The sequence below is a fragment of the Larus michahellis genome, chromosome 10 (assembly GCF_964199755.1).
Source record: "Larus michahellis chromosome 10, bLarMic1.1, whole genome shotgun sequence".
NCBI lineage: Eukaryota > Metazoa > Chordata > Aves > Charadriiformes > Laridae > Larus > Larus michahellis.
In genome coordinates this window covers 17,679,786-17,695,588 of record NC_133905.1, presented here as the reverse complement: position 1 = coordinate 17,695,588, position 15,803 = coordinate 17,679,786, and the positions used below count along the sequence as shown (strand labels likewise).

Below are 15,803 nucleotides of genomic sequence, written 5' to 3'. Positions count from 1 at the left end.
CTCTGGGGATGACACCAAGGGCGTTTAGAGATGAAATCTCCCATATTCCATAGAAAAGACTTAGTGCTAGAGATTTCAAATGCAGAACTTAAAACAGGCTGGAGATCTGCAGATACACAGGCGAAGGTGCAGCAATACAAAGTCCTCTGTTCAGAGCCTTTTTCTTTCACTCTTCTTGTCACAACACACATCTGCACCAGACTGACCTTCACTTCCATAGCTGGACCAGCCACTCTGCCTCCTCCAACGCCAGCAGCAACCCAAGGGGATATCTCCCCACGCTAGGTCTCTCTGCCAGCCCCAGCAAGGGCTGCAGGGGGAGCACTACAGCTCTGGGCCAGTGGCTGAGGCTGCCAGATGTGCACGCTCACCTGAACCAGGGCTATGCAACCTCGCCTTTGCAGAGAAACTCGCTCAAGCAGGGAAGGCACCAGCCACAGAGCTTGAGACCTCTGATAGCCACAGGCACTCAGGCATCACTGAGGCCAGTGGGATTTAAGCGTCATGGATCCGTCTCTGTGTGACCTATCACTTGGAAAAACAACTCTCCAGGGAAGATTACCATCAGGAATCTCTCACTTGTTGACCTCCTGCCTTTCCCGAGGGCAGCAGGGACCAGACAACCTTTTTGTCTTGGCTATTTAGCAGAGTCTAGCTGGTGGTACAAACCCTGTGACTGTACACTCTCTCCAGCCCAGCACCCCTCCTCACCAGCACGCTGCTCTTGCACAGTGTCCTGGTTTGAGGTGAAACAGAACTTTCTGTCCAGTAATTTTACTTCTTAGCTAAGCCTCTTCTAACTCTCTGAAATTAACAGCATATTGTGCAGAAAACTGTTCGTTCTCAGAGCTATAAGACCAATGTTTTTAGTTTATGCCAAGGGATGGTACACAGAGAGGCTCTTGCTTATACTTATTGCTATAACAGCCAAGCTCAGATAATGTTATTATTTGGCCCACTGGAGGGTCAGAAACGGAAAAGCGTAGAGGGCTTGCCCCTGCAGGGAGGAGGGAACGGGACTGGAGACCCAAAACTGACCAACAGGGGTACTCCATCCCATCTGCCCCATGCTCAGTATAAAGCTAGGGGATCAAAGGGTCAAGCCTCTTTCTTCAATATCTGACTTAAGGAGGACCGTCTGCTCATCGGCCTTTGATCCCGATCCGCGTGTTCCTGACTCCAGCTCTGGAATCCAGTTACCATCCGTCGCCAAGTCCAGTCTGGGTCTTCCCCAGTGCCTGCCGGTGACATCATCCTGGGAGCTTGATACAGTTTTGTATATATTGTATCTATTTCATTATTCCTTCTTTATGTTATTGTCAGTATTTCATTAAAGTAGTTTAGTTCCTTCTAAACTCGTAAATCTCTCTCTCTCTCCTCCTCCTCCTCTCCTTTGAGCGAGGGGTGGCGGGGAGAGCATCTATCTCGTCATCAGCCAATTTGGCCTAAACCACCACATTCAGCAACTACGCTCTTTTGGCTGACAAACATCACTCTCCACAACAGTCCAAGAGATGCGCAGGCAGGAGTCAGACAGTTGGGGGTTGCAGACTTCCCTCAGACGTTAAAAGCCCTTAACTCCTGAGTTTTAAGTTAGTAAATCTCTTTATATTGCTTGGTTTAGGGCTGGGTGGTATTTTTAATCAGTCAAAACCAACTGGGAATTGCAAAGAGTGGGAAAAGTGGGAATTGGGAAGAGACTTGTGAATTAAAGCCATAAAGAACTTAAACTACTTACCCTGTTTCAAAATAATATTGTATTTTGGTAATTGGTTGAACTATTAAAATAAAGTCCATTACACTAATTGGACATTTCATTTGAAAAAAATATATATATTTTTTTTATCCAGAAAGTATTTTGCTGCTATACTGCAAAGGAGGAAGATACTTGCAAACTTGCAGCCCTTGTGTCGATTCGTGGATTTACACCACCAGGTGGACAAGCGCTGGAATTGCAGCTTCAGGAACAGTTCTCTGCATTTTAATAGGTCGCTCATTTCAGTGATAAAAAAGGGCCTCTTGAACCAGCTTTGCTGGCTCATGGGACCTGGAGAGTGAAGTCATCTCCTCATCGACAGAAGGACAGCAGTAACAAAATCCTGTCACAACACCTCTCAGGCTTTGGAATGTTACTCCCCTGATCTCACCAGTCAGCACATTTCATTCCAGTAACAGGAAAAAGCGCGTACCTGATGAAAGATCTCCACTAAAATACAGTAACTATGAAAAATACGGATATTTTATATAGTCCTATAACCTTATGCATTCACATGGTAGCTCCATTGACACTTCAGTACTTTCAAGTATTTCAGAGTACAACACACCATTTCTAACACCAATAACTATGAACTCTAACACCATAGCCTTGGTACCTTCCCACTTTTCAAGATTTCCAAAGCTCTAACTGTAACTACCTTACCTGGACAGCAACGCAGCAGACACGTAACAGCCCCTGGAAATCTCATCTTGATATAACAGCACGAGGAACTATCACAAAAATTATGGTACGCAAGAACTCTGAACATGTGTGCCTAAAGCAAAAATAATTTTACTTGATAGTATTGAGTACTGTCACCTCAAAGTCCAGGCAACACTGTCTTCAATTTATAGGAAAAGAAACAAGTCGGTTTTTGTTTAAATTTTAAAGCCTCAGTCAATAACCACTTCACAACTTGAAAAGCGACTTCAAGCTACTACATGCTCATGATGTGTACCAACGATTACAGCAGAACTGCACTGAGGATGGAGCAGCTCTTTTACTTCGTGTGTGTGGAGGCTGTCGGTATTAACACAAAACCTTTCCCCAACTCCAGCTGGCATCCAGAATACAACCCAAGCAAGACTTTTGGATGGTTCTCCTCAAATTCAGGAGGTGAAGGCTTTGTTACATCCAATTTTATTTTTACAAAAATGCTGTAATATACATGCCAATAGGAAAACTGGTTCTTTTGACTTAAACCACGTCACTCCTTTTTCTGCTGAGCAGCTTGCTTTGCATTGTTGGCCTGCATCTTCTTCAGCCCCTTTTTGTTGTGTTTCTTTGCAAATCTCATGTTCCTCAGAAACTTGGGATCAACCTATAAGGAAAAAATAAGCCATGTTGTAGAAGGGACGTATGTAAAAATCATATATATCTCCAGATTGTCCCAATTATTCCCAAATGCTGGCTGTGATTAATTCAGAACTTTTCTCTGATTTATTAAAACAACAAAGTTATTTTAGCCATCTGTAACCATCCTTTAACTAGCTATTTTCCTAATTTCCATAAACAAACCAAACAACCCACCCAACACCCCAGAAATAAACACACAGAAAGAATAGCATAAGTTGAGTAAAGCTGTAACCAAGACAAATTTGATTTCCATGTCACAATACATTTCGGATCTGAAGCACCACAAACCAACATTGGCAAGTGAGTCCATACACACATAATCCTGGGGCAAAGACCAATGGTGTTTCCTCAGGTCTCTCCTTTTTACGTTAAAGGACAAAAGTGACAGCATACAGAAGAGTTGCTCCCCAGTTTTTGTCAGCTAATGGCTGGCTAACGCATCCCGTCATGAGTAGGGCCAATTCTCAAAATTATCACAGCTGCTGTCCCACTGAGAAACATCTGTTATTTTACTGTAAATAGCATTTTAGCTGGCACACATGAGTATCGGGGTTTTGTCATCTGAATTCATACACACTTGGTGCAAGGTGACGGACTCAGACGGCTGGACTATCTGCGGGAGGGGACAGGACTGAACCCTCACTGAGCTATGCAGAAGACAAGCTTTTATGTCACATTCGAAAAGCCAATAATCACATCTCCAAAGCAAACAGAATCACAACTCTCCCCAAAGCCAAAATGTCATTTTCACTTTCAAGCACAGGAAAAGATCCTGTTATATCACTTGTCTAACCTTGGAAAAAGCAAAATGCTCTCACTTTCCTACATAGTGTCCAGAAATGCCAATTCCTCTCGTCTTCCGAGACAAATTCTCTGAATTAGTACAGATGGTAAAATAATATTAAAGGGTACAGAGAAGTAGGAGACATGGCAGGACTCAAGAGGGAGAAAAGCTATCTAACGGACACGTGTTTCGTTTCACTGGAAGCAGCAGTTAGTGACACCCACCTCAGCAGGACAGAAACAAAACTGGCTAATAACTAAAAAGCAGTTCTATAGACATACATGTAGGTTAGAAATATCACAGCTGCATGTAAGGTAAGCAAAAGAGAAAACAGAAACCCACACTGGTTCTGACCATCTGAAACACAAGCTCCCATCTGCAAAAAATAAGTCAGTCAAAATAATACAAATACTAGACTTCTCATGGTTAAACCTCAGTGGCTTAAGAGCCTGGGAATATCAATAGAAATACTCACCCCTTTGAGAGACTCATATCTATGGGACCTGGGTTTCTTGATGCCATTTCTGTGCCACTTACGGGCTATGTGGAAGAACAGAAAACAATTTAAATTACCATTTCTGTCATTACTAAATAGCTGCATCAGCTTTCCTTTAAGTCCAGCTGACCCTATCAAAATTATGTGGAGTAAAAATTTTCTAACCCTTCTTATCCAAACTAGAGGCAAATTAAGAAAGCAGCTCTATTCTCATTCCTCTCCACACCGTGTCCTCAGCACTGTATGAGTTTCTAATACAAGGATTTCAGGCTCCTCAGTAACTAAGAATATACCAATAGTGACATCACTAGCACAATAACAGGCCTCAGTCACCAAGAAGTTCAAGCACGTGTGTTTAGCATTAAAAGACACCATTGCTCACTGTGCAGGACCAAGCAGCACCTACCCATGAATTCTGCCACTTTACAGCATGGCAAAGCATCACAGGCTGAAAGCCATTGAGTAACGTGCTCAGTTCAAACACATGAATCATACAACGGTTTAGGCTGGAAGGGATCTTAAACATCATCTAGTTCCAACCAATGCTTATTTTTTTCTGGTTACGTATTATTTTTATATCGAGCCCAAACAAGTCCTGACTCTTGCAGAGCTCTCTTTTCATCAGACACACCATTCCATAGCAGGGTACCGCTGCCTCCTTCCCTCGGGAGCTTATCCTGCTGCAAGAAGCAGAGGAAGTCGGGGCTGCCATAGCTGAGGGGGTCAAAGCAGCCGGTCAAACCCCTCCGCGGGGCGCAGCCCTGGGCCTCCCCGGCGACGCGCCCCCTTTCGCCTCCCTCCACCCCCCACGTCCCCACCGAGCCCGGCTTACACTGGTTGTGCGTGGTGTGGTTCTTGGACTTGGCCATGGCTGCACCTGCGGGAGAAGGAGACACCCCTCAGTCGGGGAGGGCCAAGGTGGCGGTGGCGGTACCAGTACCGACCCCGAGCCCCCGGCCCCCCAACCTCCCACCCCACCACAGCCCCACGCCCGGCCTCTCTCCCTTCCAGCCCGGCGGAGTCGGGTCAGGCCCGGGCTCAGCCCAGATGGAGCCGGATAGCGCGGAACGACACTCACCGCTGCCGCCGCCGCCGCTACCGGAAGAGAAGGGCGCACCGCAGGGGCTGCCGGGAAGTGGCGCTGGCGGACCGGAACCCGGCGGCGCTCCGGTGCGCAACAGGCACCGCCAGCAGGGAGGTTCCGCCCAGCTCCTGCTCCCCTTCCCGCACCCCCGGGCTACGCCGGCCCCTCTACCGGCCCCAGCGGCTGCCGCCTCCGCTCCCGCCCCTGCAACACCTGAGCCCCTGCGGCCTGGCGGGGCACGGTCCCCCCACCCACGCTGTCCCCCACCAAGCTGGTCCCCCCACCAACATGGCCTCCCCCTAACATGGTCTCCCCTGGGCCCAGCCCGGCCGCGGCTGCGGTGAAGACGCGTCAGGGCACAGCGGGTTCCGTGCTGTGTCCGACTGCACCTGGCTGCGCCGGCCTGTGAGCTTAGAGCCTCACCACCGCAAAGTGCACTGACCGAGACTTAGGTACTTTAGTGTCTGAAAGACACTAAAATGGTGACAGAGGTGGGCAAATGAAGCGGCGTCTGCCCACGGCGCGGTTGCTTGGCGAAAGCGCCAGCCAAGCCAGAGCACTCCAGCCATTTTCCTTCAACGGCAGCAGGCCCGGATGGAGTGGGTCCGTCCGCCAGCGGCCAAAGGTTGGTGCTGAGTCTTGTGGCGGCTCCCACTACCCCAAACGCAGGGGGACGTGCGGGACGGCCGTCAGGGAGCCCTGGCACCAGCTGCACTGAGACGGTGGTGATTTGTGGTTGTGGACCAAGGCATCTCCCACGGGGAAGTGCAAAAGGAGAAAGGGGACCCAGAGGCCAGGCTGGCCCAAGCCCGTTGGGGTCTGTCTGTGTACGAACTGCAGCGTTTCAGTCTGGGGCTGATGTACGTTTATAGAATCATAGAATGTGTTGGGTTGGAAGGGACCTTTAAAGGCCATCTAGTCCAACCCCCCTGCAGGAAGCAGGGACATCTTCAACTAGATCAGATTGTTCAGAGCCTCATCAAGCCTGGCCTTGAATGGCTCCAGGGATGGGGCCTCCACCACCTCTCTGGGAACCTGTTCCAGTGTCTCACCACCCTCATTGTACAGAACTTCTTCCTAATGGCTAATCTAAACCCGCCCTGTTCTAGTTTAAAACCATCGCCCCTCGTCCTATCGCTGCATGCCCTTGCAAACAGCCCCTCCCCAGCTTTCCTGTAGGCCCCCTTTAGGTACTGGCAGAGGCTCTAAGGTCTCCCCAAAGCCTTCTCTTCTCCAGGCTGAACAACCCCAACTCTCTCATCCTGGAAAGCCCGGTTCCTTTTGACCAGGAACCTTTGAAAAACGAGTGAAAAAGGCCCAGGCATGGTAGCATGCCCATGCATCATGGTAGCATGGAAAAATACTGCCATCTTGTCATGGCATTGCCTTTATTTTATGATGAGAGGCATGAGTGAATTGCATAAAATAACCTGGATTGGAAGAGACCAAAGCCACTGGACGAGTACACAGGAGAGAGAACCAGACATATTTTCAGTGGCCAATTGCTTGTGGAGCAATTAGCTACTCTGCCTCAAGTTTGGATAGCTGTGAACAAGCTCATCCTGTTACAAAAATGAGGAAAAATAAATTATCCTTGGCAGATGGCTAATGCTGATGAAACTGAAATGAAAATAGGCAGGAAAAAGAAAGCTAATACAATTTAATTTCAATATTTCTCTTATTTCCAGACACACCTAAGTTGCAAAATATATTTGGCTTTTTTTTTTTTCATTCTGGGCAGCAGTTATCAACAAATAGTGTAAAAATAGATGAAAATAGCAATATTTCTTTACTGGCATTTTGCAGCCAGAATATGAGGTTGTCCATGAAATCCTCCTTGATACACAGAATTCTGACTTTTTAAGCTCTGTTCTTTTAAAATTCTTTCCACTGTAGTGAGCTGCAGTCTTAAAATATTCGGACACCCCTGTGGCCAGCTAATCGCCACCAACAGCAGAGAGAAAACCTGGCTTCCTGATAACCCAAAGAGCCGAGCTCGGTGGAAGATAACACTGAATCCCAGAGGCGTGTTTGTCCACTGCATTGCAGAAGGCAGAAAGAAATACGCTGCCAGGTCCCCTTATCTTGGCCACTAGATTGTGAAAACTCTTGATGTTTTTGCACTCGTTTCTGAGCCTTCCTTCATAGGAAGAAACAGGAGGTTTTATTTTGTGGTTTCAGCTATCTTTTTTCAAGTTCTTTCAGTATCTCGCTGCAATTATTGCTGTTGGAGCTCCCTGGGAGTCTTTCACAGCTGCTGCTGGGGCATGTGAGCCAAGCAGTCAGACAGGTGGGGATCAGAGAAGCTGTGCCCAGGTGATACACGAGACCCATAAGCCAAATTATTAACATAAAACTGTGGAATTGCATTCAGCTGAGTGTAATATATTCAGGGTAGTTCATAAACCACTGCAAACCAATGCATAATATCAGGTGAAAAGGATGATCCAAGGCAGGGTCAAGCATTGGGTGATGGAGACCCCTTGCATTTCTGCTGTGCTCTAATGAGTTGCAATGTCTCTAATTACGGTGTTACTGAGAACGATTGGCCAGTTCAAAACCTTCAATCATACTTTTAGTGATTACAGACTTAATTAGTGCATGTTAGCCCAAGTGTCATCTATTAAAGGAGCTGTGCTCATTAAATAGGATGGTAATTACTCCAGCTGCAAAACAATTATGGAAAAATCATAGGTTAAAATAAAAATCTCACAGTACCTTTGACAACCGCGTTATCTCAGTCAATGTCCTTGCATCGCACACATTTACGCCAATTGATCTCTGTTAGGTTTGTCACGGCTTTCATGCTGATGCCGCATTTCAGCAGACTCCTCTAATCTTGCCTCCTCCCTCCCTGTGAGCTGACATTTGGACTTGGGGGCGATGAAAAAAACCTCCCCCTTTTAGCAGTGGCAGTGACTCGGAGAAGCTCAGCGCCCAGGCCAAGTGCTCTGTGGGTGGAAATCATTAATTTCCAGGGAACCGCTGCGGTCCACCCCAAAAAGTATATGGGGAGGGTTTTGTTGACATCCGATGCAGTATTTTGGAGGTGTTTTGATGTTATGTATTCTGATACACACATTTAAGGAAGATGTTAAATGCAAGAAACTTCTCCCAACATGTCTGGGGGCCGCAGCCCATGCTGAAAGGGGACTGAAGTGTGAGGTGCCCGGGGCACCTCCCTTGGGCACTGCTTGATCATGGGCCAGTGATGGCTGGGGACCATTGCTCCAATGCATGTCTTCTGAGGCTGACTTGGGGAAGCCACTTGGGAGGTCTTCCTCAGCAGCTGGGAGCACGAGTGGCCTGCTGCCATCCCCTGGGACCGGGAAACGGCTGTGGGACCCCGCATTCCTCCTCGCTCTGTATCTCTGCTCACCCAGCGCAACACCAGCCCTGCCAAGGCGCCCGGCTGAGTGTGCTGTCCTACCCACAGTTACAGTAGCTGCCTCGATTCATGGTTATACCAAAGAACACCTCCTTGTTAAGTGAGAAATTAAGGTTGCCTTCACCTCTGCATGGTGCGTTTGCAGGGCTGTCGGTTATCCAGCGCGGTGTTGATGCCAGATCTGAGCCAGGCCGAGTTTTACAAGAAAGGCTCAAACTGCGGTCGAGGCCGGTCATTTCCCAAGACATTAGGAAATTTCCTCCCCATTTTCAGGGGTGGTACAAAAAGAGGCTAGGTCGTGTTCATGTAGGATGCTGGACGCCGCGTTACAGTGTAGCTCGTCAGTACCCCAGTGCACAGACAGCCTCTGCTACGTGGTGTCCTCCACGCCAGACAAAATCCGTGCTAAGAGCTTCAGGTGTTGATCAGAAGGAGCCCAGCTGTCTTTGCTTGACATGGACTATGGGGTGTCCCTAAATGCTGCTGCCTCTAGGAGAGGTATCGGGCAGCAGGGAGAGCGCAGCAATGCTTTCGGCTGTCCTGGCTGGCTCACGAAGGTGCCCACCCCAGGGCAGTTCAGGCACTTTTCACCCTCCTTTCCTCCAGTGAGCGGAGGAAGGGCTGAGCCATCTGGCAGGTCCCCAGGACGTCCCCACATTGGTGGGATGGGGCAGATTTTGTGCAGTTTTAGGGCTGTTCCCAGCTTGTGGGAAAACAGGGCTTCACTGTGCCATAAGCCCGAGCTAGCGACGCTGGAGGACAGCAGGGATGATGGACAGTCCACAGGGACAAATGGCCATTACACTTCTGGAGAAACCACACGGAGAAACAGGGACACCAGGACATGGAGGCACTAGAGGGAGCCTGAGCATAACAGATCCCACTCTGGGCTCAAAGTGGGAGCACTGGTCCCAGTCAGGGAGAAGGGACATCTCTAGGGAATAACAGCAAGACACACAACAGTTTCCTCCTTGACCTGGCACCCTACCTGGCTGTGGCTTTTTTGCCCTGACATCTGTTATAATTTTCTTAAAGACATGAAGAAATACTGTTTTGCTTATCCAAAGCGCTGGCCTGCCAGTTGTGTGGACAGCTCGCTCTGTAGATTTACAATAGGCGGTAAGGAAAACTGGTGACAACTGGTGGCAATCATCAGGCTGGAGGGTTCAAGAGAGAATGAGTTCTTGCAAGGCAAAGGGGAGCGGAAGCGCTGATCCACGTCTGCAGGTATCCCTACGGGATGGGGAGCCGGCATGGCACAGCCCCGCAAGTGCTCCTTCACTGGTGGCAGGGACATGGGAACAGTAGCCAAGGCTTGTATGCTCCGCTGGGTGCGCTCCAGTTAGCACCAGTTAGGAGAGCTGGGGCACTGAAAGAGGATGGAGAGCTGCAATCTTTTCTTTTCCCCAGCAATATTTTCATTGTATTCGCTTTGGACAAGGAATAGGGTCACCCGCTCATGATCTAGTTGTCTGAATCTCCCCCTGCCACCACGGGCCAGTGCAAGGAGCCACAGAGTCTCTGGGTTAGCTGCAGAGGGGCATCAGCGCTACGATGGGGCAGGGGCTGGGGAACAAACACTTTGCACTGGTGCTTAGCCACAGCGGGGAGATGGACGTGTTTGTTCCAAGTACATCTGCAAAGAGTATCTTCTTTTACAGTGTTTGCACTGGGCCAAAAGTTGCTGTCAAGAGGGGTAACCAAGCTTAGCACAGCAGAAATCAGAGGAGCAACCAGAAGAGAGGGGTGAGCCGGGATCGCGAACAAGAGGAAGGACAAGTTACAGCAGCTCCATCACGCCTGGTTGCCCTCGGAGGCTTTCATTCCCCCATGGAGACCATCCCTCAAATCAGCCCGGATCCTCTGCACATCCTACATCCTGTGAGCAGCTTCCCACCATGAAAGCAGGAGGAAAAATCAGGCAGCAGCCTGCAATGCAGCCCTGACCTTTCTCTCCAGGCCTGCCACCTCCTCCCACTCTCCCCAGAGCTGGCACTACTAACAACTGGTTTCCTCTTGTTATTTTTCCACCTCCGCTCCTTCCTCCAGAGGGGAGGCCGTGCTGGTGGCCCACGTACTGGTGACTCATGGGCTGGGACCCGCGAGGAGCCAGCTAAGCCCAGCCAAACTTAGTAACATCTCATTTTCCATTGCCTACACCCTGGATGTGTCTTCTGGCTGGGTTCATCACTGGAAACCTTCTCCAGCTACCTGCAGGGTCGGGAAGCCCAGCCCAGTTGTGTTTCCTATAAGTTTTGGCAATGCAGGAGCTGGACTGAGATCGAGAAGCCCTTGATACAGATAAATTCCTTCTTGGTGAGTGTTCATCCACCTTGCTGATAGCTGAAAACCACGAGATGTTCTGGACACCAAAGAGGCCTTTTCAGGCTTGGGAAACGTGTAAATAAAGATGTGTCTAGAGGACTGCAGGGTAGTTGCATTTTTCTGGAGGCATTTGAATTATTTGAGGGGAGCTTAGAGGTTTAAAAGCTAATTTCCCTCGGTGTTGATCAGTCTGGTCTGTCTGGCTGGATGTCCTCAAATCAACACATGACAACCGCAATCACTAAACTGAGCCCTGGGGCACTTGAAAGGTGGGTCAGGATGGTCTGCAAAGGTGGAGGCGCTGCCATGGTTGGAAGCTGGGCATGGGAAATAGCTGGATGATGACCAGGGCTACCCACAGGCTGCGCCGGGCTGGCAGCAGATGAGCAGGCAAAGCATGGAGACACGTCTCCTGGGCAGCTGCAAACCCACTGAGCAGGACCACACGGCTCTGTGAAGGGCTGCCTGTAGGAGATAACGCGAGGAAGGGAGCAGTCGTGTGCGTTCAGCCCCGCTTATTTCTTTAATGGGATTTTCCAGAAGACTTTGTGCCCCGGTAACGGAAAAGGAAGTTCGCCTGCCGCTTCCCGAGGCCAGGGTGAACGTGCGCAGCCGATGCGACACCTGTTCAACCCATGCTTCCTGAGAGCCCGGCTGTTCGGAAGGAGCGATCAGATCTGCAGGCACAGCGTGCACCGAGCAGCTGATCGCTGCGGGGAGGAGGCACACGGAGGCGGCTGGGAGAAACAGGAGAGGGCTGACCTAAATAGATGCCGAGCTAATTTATTCATTTCTCTGCTTTATTATTTAACGTGACTTCGAAACAGCTCAGGACTTCTGGTTCCTCCCAGCTCTGCTGCTGATGTTGGGATGGGGTTATTTTTGACCTGATTTTTGCCTCCGTCGTGCTGAAAAGCGTGGCACAGCCTTGCTCAGCATCCTGCTCTCCCGTCAGGCGGGTCAGACACGCTGTGGGAGAGCTCCAACACGGCCGCTTTCCAGCGAGCAGCACAGGAAGGCCTTACTTTAAGTTATTTTGAGCTTTTGCTTCACCTCCCGCCTGGGAAGGTGTTCAGATTTTGGCCTGCTTTATGCATTGTTAATAGGGAGCTTTATCTCCAGTGGAGCTGGCGAGAGGATTGGCGAGTTCGTACGGCACGAGGCGCCTCCAGCCTCCGCTGCCGTCTCCCCCTGGGCAGGCTGCCAAACACAGCCTCGGGCTCCGCAGCGTGGGGGCTTTCAAGGATAAACCTGGAGCCCGCCTCGCTCCCAGCCGGCTTCCTCTCTCCTCAAATCCTAGCAATCCCCTGAAACACCGTCCGGGAGGAATTTATTACGAGAAGGGCACGGAGTCCCAGCTGTTTGGGCTGCGGTTCACCCCACCGGCTGCACGTGTCCTCTGCGAGCCCACAGCACGTTTTAGCACTGCTGAGGTTTAAAATCCACAAGCTGGGGGAAAAAAGAAAATCGATGTCTGTGCAGGTTGTCTAAGCCCCAGCACCATTTCTGCGCGGGCGCACGGGGGTATGGACAGAGCTGCTCCTGCACGAAGTGGCTGCTCACCAGGATTCAAACGTGTAGCACCCAACTTGCGCCATGCAGGGCCCTTTAATTTTGTTTTTCGTTAAGGTTTGTCACTCCATGTATAAATCTAGGCCAGTGTTGTATCCAATTACCCAGCACCTCTGTTATGATTTTTTTAAAAACGGATTATTCATCGACCTGCTTGATTCCTTAAAGATTTCTAAGCGGTAAAACAAGCCCCGATGCTATTTATCTCGGCGGCAAAGGCATTTCAGCTCACGCCACCTTCACATTGCTGGAGAGTTTCATGATGTTGCTGGGGGTGGGATAGTGCAAATTAGCAGAAATGAAGCAGTTAACGAGGCTGCAAGTTAAAGTCTTCCAAGCCAGGAGGCTTGAGGCACGGCAAGGAAGCAGGCGGGCGCAGGGCTGTGAAGGTGGGGGCTGCTCTGCCTGGCACAGCCAGCCCCGTCTCCTGCCTTCGCCGGCTAAACCGGAGGCAGTGCGGATGCTCGGCAGAGTCTCATCCTGCCAATCCACAGGGCACGCAGCCTGGCCCGTGTCAGGCTTTGATCTGAAGGGTTTTGGGTTTTTTTTATAATATAAAGTGATATGCTGTTTAGATATGTTGGTCTGAGCGCCTCGCGAGGCCAAAAAGAGAATGGCTGTGTCAAGGACAGAGACAGCCAAAGGGATGTGAAGTTCCCATTTACCTCCCTATATCCTGGACGGGAGTTTGGTGGATGACACCCTGATTTTGCTAATGAGGAGAGAAAGGCACTATGCCATCCCAGACCCTCAGGGGCCAGGGTTCTGATGCCTGCACCTTAATTGAATGGGGCTGATTAGGAAGGAGTTAAGGCCGACTGAGCATCACCCTGGGATTTAGGATCTGTTAGGTGGGTGCAACTTCTGTCCTTCTCTGCAGTGACAAGGCGCTGTGATACAGGGGAGAATCCTTTAACGAACCTGCCCGTCAGTTTTGGAGTGGGCAGCAGGCTGGTTTTCATCCTCGAGGAGAAGGATCCGGTTTGGCTGCCGGCTTGCCTTTATCTGCGTGGCGAGGATTATTGGGAAGCCGTGTTGACAAATGCTGCGGCTGAAAAGGAAAATGAACTTCCACAGAAAGATGGCTTGTTTGTGCAAAGCAGAGGGGGAATAAAGAAGCTGCCAAGAAAGCTGACATTAAACCCACTGCTTACCTGCAGCTCATCTGATACCATGACTGAAACCCGTCATTTGCAGCAACGTAATCCAAGATGTTCTTTCCGCAAAGCAAGAAAGTAGGTTATTGCTCAAGCGGAGCTGGGGAGGGGGAAGGAGATAAGCAGGGCCTGATCCTGCCAGGTGCTGTGTGCCCGGCACTCCCTATGAGTGGGGCTGAAGCCCGATTTGGGGGGTTTGGAAAGAGCTTGCATGCAAACCCTTTCCAAGCCTTAGGAAAGGGCTTCCCGCGCTGCCGGAGGCAGGGCAGCAGGCAGAGCGTGGGGTCCCCCAGCCCTGCCTTCAGCTCCTGCCCCTCTAACCCAGGGACCTGCAGGCAAGAGACAGAAACCCAGTCATTCTTAGCACTCGTGCAGCACATCTCATCTTCAGGTGCTTCGCCAATGGGAGGGAATTAATGACGCCACATAAAAGGAGGCCGCACATCCCGAGCCCCGCACCGATGAGATGCAGCAGTGGCTGAGGTATTTTTTAGCAGCAATAAAAGCCAGCAAACCTTCTCCTGGATGCTGGAAACCTGTGGTTGATGCATGGGGCTGGGTTGTGTGGGGCCACGTCGATTTGGGCTCTCAAATCCGCTGTCCAAAGCAGCCCCGATTCCCTGGAGAAGCTGGGCAGGCAGAGAGGGACAGTCCCTCCTGTCCCTCCCGCAGCTGGCAACGGGGACAGGACCAACAGCCAAGCACGCCTCCGAAACCCTGGAAAAATTGCAGTTGCTTTAATGCTGGAAAAACCACGAGGGCTGATACCCTTGAAAGATGTCGATAACTTGGCTCTGCATGCAAACACCTTTTTTTTTTTTTTCTGGCTGCAAATTAAGCAGAAGGATAAAAAAAGGGAAAAAAAAAAAAAGAGGAAGATTTCTCTTCATCCTAAGAACTATTTCTCAGCAGAGACAGACAGGACTTAAATCACTTGAGAAAGCTCCAGTTAAGGCAAGACCCTAATGCTGTAGCTGCTACATTCGAGCACAAGAGCTTTGTTTTCTGTACAATAAAAGCATTGTAGGGTGTACGGTGTGTGGATCGAGGCAAGCAAAAAATACTGAGCGGATTAATTAAGCTCCATAGCCCTCTCAGCATTGTGTTGTGCTGCGGCCCAGCCCCAGCCCTAGCCCTTTCCCATCCCTTGCAGCCAAGAAATGTCCCGGCATTTTAATGCCTGGCTGCAGCACGGGGCATCAAAAACGCAGGGATCCCCCATTAAAGATGGGCTACGTGCCAGTGGATTTTATGCATTGATACACACATGCGATGGCTCCTTACTTTACTCTGCCCTGGGGGTTTCCATGCATTTTGTGTTTGTTTTCTGGTTACTCCTAGGGAATGGTTTCATTCCCATTTTGCATTGCCTGGGTGGATGCGGGGACAAACTGCCTCGTGAACCTCATTGCACAAAGCTAAATGGTTGCCTGTCTCTGCCTTGGCAAGCGTGTCCTCACCTAAGGACCGTCGTCTAGCTTGATGTCCTCCTGAAGTCCATTAAAGGGAAAATGAATACAATAAATGCAATTTTAATCATTGGGCACCCAAAATACACTGAGAAACAACTGGTGCAGCCTTGGGATGAGAGAGGAGCTTCAGGCTCGTTTCATGGAGATTGGGAACGGAAGGATCCCATGGTGAGACCCTGCCTGGGTTTGAGGAGCTGCAGTCGGGCGCGATGCCCGAAGGTGGGGGGCTCCAGCACTGGGAGCAGGGACAATGGCAGGCAGCGGTGGCTCCAATGTGTGCTTCCCCTGCAGCCTTCATCCCCTTTTCCCCAGGAGAGTGGAACACTGGAGCGTCCAGGACTGCAGCTTGGAAATGCCAGATACCACCCAATGTTACAGATATCACCCAAAGCCACCACTCTGGTGTCAAGTGG

The 15,803-nt window shown here is 50.1% G+C and overlaps 1 long non-coding RNA gene across 1 annotated transcript; it reads right to left on the bottom strand.

The window, feature by feature from the left end:
* Positions 1-2,880: 2,880 nt before the first annotated feature.
* LOC141749517 (uncharacterized) lies at positions 2,881-5,566 on the bottom strand. Its single transcript, XR_012589382.1, has 4 exons — positions 5,471-5,566; positions 5,225-5,269; positions 4,372-4,436; positions 2,881-3,077 (listed from the first exon to the last, which is right to left on the bottom strand). It is a non-coding gene; the product is annotated as an uncharacterized LOC141749517 (long non-coding RNA).
* Between the last annotated feature and the right edge of the window lie 10,237 nt (positions 5,567-15,803).